The sequence below is a fragment of the Chinchilla lanigera genome, unplaced genomic scaffold, assembly GCF_000276665.1.
Source record: "Chinchilla lanigera isolate Chin_1 unplaced genomic scaffold, ChiLan1.0 scaffold00039, whole genome shotgun sequence".
NCBI classification, from domain to species: Eukaryota; Metazoa; Chordata; class Mammalia; order Rodentia; family Chinchillidae; genus Chinchilla; species Chinchilla lanigera.
The window spans coordinates 3416942-3424977 of NW_004955440.1; the positions used below are offsets into that span (position 1 = coordinate 3416942).

At 45.4% G+C, this 8036-nt stretch overlaps 1 pseudogene; it reads right to left on the reverse strand.

Moving 5' to 3' along the window:
• Positions 1-3513: 3513 nt before the first annotated feature.
• On the reverse strand, positions 3514-6081 carry LOC102015454 (annotated as a pseudogene).
• Positions 6082-8036: the final 1955 nt, after the last annotated feature.

Below are 8036 nucleotides of genomic sequence, written 5' to 3' on the forward strand. Positions count from 1 at the left end.
AGTCATCTTATTCCCCAAGATATTCATAAACATATTCTCAATAATCTCTAATACCCACCGTGGGGCCCTCTGTACCAGTACTTTATTGCTTGCTATAATGTGGTTTCTGCTACTTCTTTAAGGTTACAGAATGAACCAGCCTTGTTTAGGATCTTCAGAATGACAAATGTTAGATGAGTTTCTTATCACCACGAAGCGCAGAAAAGGTAAAGTGAATGACAGGTGCAATCTAACATTGTGTGTGGCACGGGCCTTGCGTCGGAGTTAGTGAGAGTACCCGGTGTTTCCCAGGTGAAGCCTCAGCATCAGGCAACGCATGATCTGTCATTTAACTCACTGTGAGACAAAGGACACTCTTCCCACTTATTAATTTAAAAACGAGCTAATTACAAAATAGAAAAATGTACGCATCTCAGATGCCTCACCACTGGAAGGAGGCCACCCTAAGATGTTGAGGGCATGGCTTTGCCCTTCTGTTGACACCCGTCTCTTCCTCTTCAAAATACGGGCAAATGCCGGTTAAAACAAACACTGAGGGCAAAGAAGTCTTGAAAAGGAAATGACCTGAGAAGTGTGGGCAAAGGGTTCTATATCCATCCACCGGGAGGGAGGGAGGTGATAGTGGCCAACATGAGAGTAGTTCTTTCTTTCTTCCCTTCAGAGCCTCCGTGGGAGGTCTGGGCTCACGGTACTCAATTTCACATATTTTGACAGGGTGTGTCAGTTCAAAGGCAAAGAGCAGAGCTTTAGCACTGGGGAAAAATGCGCTCATTAACGTATTCCAGAGCACACTTGGAAAGCTCACAAGACGATTTGCATGCCTAATGACAATGCTCAAGTCCCACTGCCGCAGTAGACACTTCCCCTGATGCCTCCAAGCACTTCCTGATCTCTCCCTTTTTTATCAGCTCTGACTCACATACCCCTACTCTAGTTATCCACAGGTCCAGCCCTGCCAAGTGTTTGTGATCAGCAGGCTTAGCTATTGTACATAGGGCTTGTGTCCAAGTCACTGCTCCCCAACCGGTTATAAATTCACTGAGTGCAGGCAGCATCCTAGTAGTCTTTGTATTCCTGAAGCACCCAACACAGTGTCTAGGGAGGGAAAGCTTAGCTAGAACAGGGATCTCTGTCTCCCGGAGGAGGCAGCTTCAGTGTGTGAGACACGCTGGAAGGACAGAGAAGGCTTTGCTACTTCCAGAAGTAGAGTCTTTCCAGTGGCACCCTGCCTGAAAGGCATCCTTTCTTAAGCTACGGGAAATTCAAAAATAGATTTTAAATATGCTGAGAGATGAGGAGTGAGCGGATCCTAAGGATGAGGGTACCCTTCAGATGGGTCAAAGAGCCGTGGTCAGAGCAGAGAGACATATGGTCAGTGAAAACTCGTCTGTCAGTCTGACCACCAATCTGGAAGGGGCTCAGTGATCCTATCCACTCACTCACCCATTCTTTTAGACAGCCATTTACACGTTCTTTCAAACCATCAGTACTCCTTTCTCCCTCCTTATTCTCAGCTGAGGATCTTGCTTCTCACGTTCAGGAAAACAGAGGCAATCAGAAGGGAATCTCCACAGCTCCCATGGCCATAACTACCCATCTGTTTCTATCCACACTGTGGATGAACTGGGGTGGGGGGGCTCCCATCGGAGGCCGTTTCCTCTCCCCTGCATGACTGGCTTATCTTTTCCACATCATTGTTTTCCCTTCTCTCCGGATCATTCCCATCAGCCTGCAAATCAAAACACAACAAAATAAAACCTTCCTTGACCCAGTGTCTCCTTCCAACTATGTCCTCAGCGCTCTCCGTTTTATAGCGGAACATTTTTAAAAAAGTTGTATTTCATTCTTGACTTCCTTTCTCCCATTCTCTCTCTTGAACCTCTTTAAACCAGACTTCCTCTACACCACCCACTAAAACAAGTCTCCTCAAGGTCACTGGTCTCTTATCTCACTCCATCTCTTACCAGATCCTCTGAACCCCAACGGGTGGTTGGCTCCACGGCTTGGCTCTCGGAGGTCTTCATCTCTGAAGACACTCACTCGCAAGATGGTCTCATCCAGTTCCTTGACTGACTTTCTTTCTTTCTGTGAGACAGGGTCTTGCTGTATAGTTCAGGCTGCCCTTGAATTAACTCTTTAGCCTAGGCTGTCCTCAAACTTGTGGCAATCCTCCTGCCTCAGCCTCCCGAGCTGTGACTTTAAATATCATTTATGTACTGATAATCTCCTCATTTGTAGTTCTCATGTTGACCTTGTCTCCAAAGTCCAGAGCTGAGAAGCCACTGCCTACTGGTCATCTCCACTTGGATGCAGAATAAGCATCTGAAATTAACCTTTACATAAGCAAACTCCTAACTTCTCCCTGCCTTCCTACTTTAATCTATATCTTGCCTGGACAATTGCAGACTCTATATCTTGCCTGGACAATTGCAGCTGCCTATAAATGGTTTTTCCTGCTTCCGCTTTTTCCTCTCAGTGTGTGATCTCCATACAGCAAACAGAATGACCTTGTAAAAAAATAAATTCAGATCTTATTACTCCTCTGTTTGAACTCTGACTGCTTCCCATTTCTTTCAGGATAAACTTGAAAGTCCTTACCATGATCTATCTTGTAGCCACTATTCTGGCCTTTGGCCACTACTGTACTCTGATCTCATTTCCTGCCCTGGACCTTGATGTCACTGTACTCCAGGCACCATGGAACTCTTGTAGCCTTTTTAAAATTCTGAGGGGGCTGGGGATATAGCTCAGCAGCACAAGCGCCTGCTTGGTAAATGCAAGGTCCTGAGTTTGATTCCCATTTCTAAAATAAAATAAAATTCTGAGAAAATTTCTCACCCCAGGACCTTTGCATTCGCTATTCCCTCCGCCAGGAGTGCTCTTTCCTGACATCCACAGGACTTACTCCCAATCACTTTGTGTCCCTGATCAAATGTCATCTTTTTAAAGATGTCTTTCTTGACTATCAGCTAAATACTAGCTAGCCCTCCTCTCCTCATTTCCTTTTCTCAATCTGTCATAATCATTGTGCATTTCTATGAAACAGGTCCTGGAAGGAACTAGATGACACACTCATTGGGGATCATTTGATGAAGGTACTATTTTCAAGGATATGGGCAGAGTAAAGAGAATCTACCAGGGTTGGTGAAGCCTACAGGGTTTGGCCGCAGTGGGAGGCAGCAATGAGGGCGCAAGCACAGCCTTGGTGGACAGGACCTCCCACAAGAGATGCAGCCTTTGGTAGCGAAACACACAGCCTCTAACCACCCAGTGGACGGGGAACCAGGAGAGGAACAGCTCAGCACCTTGGTGAGCATGCTTAGTGGAAGGCTAAGAGAAAAACGAAAATGCTGCTTAGTTTAAAATGTTGTAAGGTCTTTGAAAATCAGCTCATTTCAGGGGTGAATAAATCCCCTGGCTATTTCTCAATATCAATGTGTGTGCAGCCTTGTCCTTTGAATGTCTTGTGTAGTCAAACAGCCAAATGTTGCCACACAGGACAAATTCTCCATTTCAGCCAACTCTTAGTGGAGGGGTGACTAGCACAACACGGTCTCCCTGTATAAAGACCACTGGGATATTCCATTTTGTTGATTTGTGTATCTCTTCATATGTCTTTTCATCAATTCCTATGGGGGTCACAGTTTCTTCCTCATCCCACAATATCATGTATAAATGCTGATCATACGTGTGTAACCTGCTGCAAAGCTCTCAGTCATTCCTCATTTTCGCATGGATTTGCTCATCCAGGCTGAGTGTGATGAGATCCAGCGGCTCCTCCCTGGTCTTGGTGGTTTGTAGCTGCTCCATGTTGTCTGCCGTCTTTCATACACTGCCCTCTTTCTCATTTTGACCTCCTAATATCTACTGCCGATGTTCCTCTATGCCAAACAAACCAAAAATGAGAGGTAAAGGAAGCCAAGTGATGAAAGAGATAGAAGCTGGCCCCTCCAGCACAGAGCAACATGGATACGAGTGGAAATAGATCTGGAATACAGAGGCTGTCCAGCAGTGCTCTCTATCAGCTTTTTTGTTGATAATTACTTTCCTTCACTAGGTTGTGAACCTAAAGAGTTCAGGAAGCAAAATAGCACCTGGCCCTCAAAATGCAATTCCACAGATGTTTTAGAAGTGAATGAATATGTGACCCATGGGTGTGTGATAAAGTAGGAGCAAGGTGTAAAGAAGAGGCGAAATCTGAAGTCAGCATCCTGAGACCACATGGCCAAGAGTGAAGTCACTTGAAGAGCTGGGAAATCTGACAGCCATCTTCAAAGGTGAGTGTTCACAAAAGGACCGAAAGCGCAGCGCAGAGTAGCATCACAAAGGAAACACGCAGCAAGGCATTCTGTAGGACACATAAATGTGCTGAGGCTGTCAGAAGCCTCCAGCTGCAGCAGCAGTGCAGTTGTGGCAGAAAAAATTTGCTGGCAAAAGGAGAAAGTTCTTGTATTCTAATCACTAGAAATTGAAAGACACAGAAAGACCCTGAAAGCCCTATATTTATCCAGGAAGATTAGGATAAAAAGCAGGAACAGATACACTGAATCCTAATTGTGGCACAACTTTGGTTGGAGTACACAAGGTCCCCCTCATGTCCATGAGCCTGGTGCTGCAGCACCTGGTTGGCAGAGCTTTACCATTTTCACACCAGAAAGTTTGATCATATTCATGTTCTGTGATTAAAAAAAATTCTGTGGGGGGAGTTTGCTGGCAAAATAGGGGAAGCAATTTGTATCGCTTACTCTAGAAGAAACAACTGCAAACGTGCCATCAAGCAAGTCTGTTTGCCCAAGTTTTATACTTCTCCAGCTCTTTCAGCTCTACTAACTCCCCTATAGAGTCTGCAAAACAGGACTTCTTCAGAGGGAAACATTTAGAAACCCCCTACTATTGCCTGAGAAGGCCCCTTGGCAGTCCCACTCTCAAACTCAAGAGAGCAAATAAAATATTTCTTCCAAGCATTGTTTTCATGATGACAGGAACATCCTTGGAATTTTTTCCAACTCAAGATATACATATAATAAAATCATCTAGGATCCTAGATTGTTAAACAACCTACAGACAGATCATCTATCCTCTTCCTTTGGTCTTTCTCATCTCATTGATGTTGTTGTTTCTTGAATGTAAGGTTAAAGAAGTCCCTTAGGTTCTACCAACCAGACAGCTGGTAGACGCAGCTCACCACTCAGCACCAGTGTATGTGCCAAGGCAGGACAGCTCTGCTTGAGGCCGACAGCCTTCCTGCTTCCCAGAGGCTGGGTGTAGCTCAGGTGCCAGCTGTGTTGCACTGGAACCAGGTGGGCGGAATAAAGAGAGCAAGAAGCACTAAGAGAGCCTTCCGCCTGTCTTCAATACCAGCGTGGAATCAAAAGATTAAGTATCAAAATGCATAGTGGAGACAAAGTAGGCAATGCTTGGGAAGGGAGGCAATGAGCACATAAGAAGGATGAAGTTGCAAAAATCTGTAGGAGTGTGTGAGTACTCAGGGGTACAATCTGCAGCTTCCCCGAGATGGAGGTACATTTAGTCTTCTGGGATACATTTAAAGTCCCCAACTTACTTAGTGCATAGAGAAAAACGTCCGTGATATCTTTGCGATAACTCAATATGTGTAGGAATAGGGCAGAGGGAAGACCATCCTGATTGAAGCCTTGAGCAGGGACCATGCAGTCAAAGGGTACGTTGTGGAGAGCAGGCAGGTGATGAGGGGTCAGGGAGATAGGCTAGCTGGAAGGGATATCGCATCCTTTCTTTCATTTTTCTCTTTTGCTTTCTTTCTTTCTTTCTTTCTTTCTTTCTTTCTTTCTTTCTTTCTTTCTTTCCTTCTTTCATCTTTTTGAGACAGTGTCTCACTATGCAGTTCAGGCTGGCCTTGAACTCACTCTGTAGCCTAGGCTGGTCTTGAACTCACAAGGATCCTCCTGCCTCAGCCTCCTGAGTGCTGGGATTATAAGTGTGTGCCACCACACCCGGCTTTTTAGAGCTTCCAATGATACAAACAGCCCCGCTGTGGCACACTTGCCACAGGTTCGCCATCACTGGCTTAGACAACCGTGTCCCATCTGACCTGTGGGTCATGACACCGAGGGGCAGCATTAACATATATTTAGGTAAAGCCATTCTTTCTCTTACAATTCCCCAAAATTCCAATATTTTCAGGTTTTGTGATCTTTTAATGAAGACTTTACTGTAGAGTTCATGCTTTTACTTATGCCCTGTACATACAACTTTCAAAAAATTCACCACAGCCATGTTTCCCTACAGAGCTAATATGGATGTACTGCATTTTCTGTGGTTCAGAGTATATTGCAAGTCTCCAGTTTCCTATATCTGGCTTGCCTTTTGGGTCTACATTGAATCAAGATAATTCTAGAGTCAAACCAGTGAGAGTGAAGGATGAAGGAACCATGGCTGGTGTGTGCTCCCAGAGAAATGTGCAGGAATTAGTTTTCTCTGGTTGGATGATGTTCCCAATAACAGATTATATTCTCCAGATGTGAGGACGAAGGAAGGACAAAGGCACACATCTTTACCAAATGTAGGCTATCTGAGCTGTAGGAGCTGGGTGTCCCATGGAGTCCGAGGAGGGAAGCAGAGTAGTCCACACTAGAGTGGACCTTCCTTAAGCAGAGACTGCTAACGTTAGAATGCTCATGTCCCCTCAAAACTCATTTGCTGGTATCTGTACCCCCAAGGTGATGCTATTAAGATGTGGAGCAAGGGATGAGATTAGTGCCCTTATAAGGGGGTCTGAGCAAGGTTCTTTGCCCTTTCTGCCATTATGAGGTTAGAGTGAGAAGACAGCCATCTATGAACGAGGAAGCAGGCCCTCACCAGACACTGAGTCTACTGCCATCTTGATCTTGGGTTTCCTAGCTTCCAGATGGGAACAGAAAGAGAGACAGAGAGAGAAGCAGCTTGCTATGATTTGAATATGACTTGCTAACAGTGTTGTGTTGATTTTTCAGAGAGAGTGATACTTTCCTTGTAGGAGTGAGTCCTTGTTCTCATTAGACTGAATTAGTTATTGTGAAAGCAGGTTGTTATAAAGCAAGTTCAGTATGCTCTTGCTCTCTGTCACATGCATCCTATTTGCCCTTCTACTTTCTGACATGAGTTGAGGCTGCACAAGGCCCTCATCAGAACCAGGCAGATGCCAGTACCTTCCCAGTCTCCAGAACAATGAATGAAAATAAACTTCTTTCCCTTACAAGTTACTCAGCCTCAGGTATTCTGTTACCGTGACAAAAAAGGACTAAGATACTAGTGTGTAGTATTTTGTTATACTGTAGTAGTCCCCACAGAATGAGACAGAAGCAGTCTAGAACTGCCTGAGACAGGCAATAAAATGGCAGAGCAGCATGGGATGGTGCGTGCTGTAGTTGGGTGAATCCACAGAAGTCACATGCCATTAATATGCAAAAACTTTATACTTCCAGAAGTGTTGTTTAACCCGAGTCTTGGCCTGTGGGACAAACTCTCACTGTTTGAGCAAACTCCTTTGAAATGCTGGGAGTGTCAGGCAGCGAGGAAGGAACAGCTGGGTGGATCCTGGGTAGACTGGTGTGGCTGTGGGAAACTTCCAAACTCTGCCCTGCACACAACTGCTTAGCCCAGCACAGCTGCTTGGAGAGGAAAAATATAATGAAACAACACAAGGCTCCTTATGGCTCGAGATTCTCTTCACCTCTTGGTCTGACACCGCCCCCGCTGGTATGTAGTGCTTTGGGGCATGGTTCTTTCAGTTTTTCCCTCATTCAGAGTGTCTTTGAAGCCAGGCTCAGCATAAGCCAGGCTGAGAGAGTGGGCAGGTTGGTGCTTGATCTCCATTCTTATTTACAAAGGCTGCTTGAAAAAGAAAAGCCAACTGCGGGGGTGTCCCAGTGCCCAGGTGACATGTAGACTGCTCCCTGGGGCCTCCCTGGGCAGAGAGGTCCTAGGTGGTCTTGTGTTCTTTATCCTTGCTTCGCCTTACCAATTCTTTCAGGCTGTCTTTCTCCTTCCCTTCTTTCCTTCTTTCCTCCTCTCTTTTC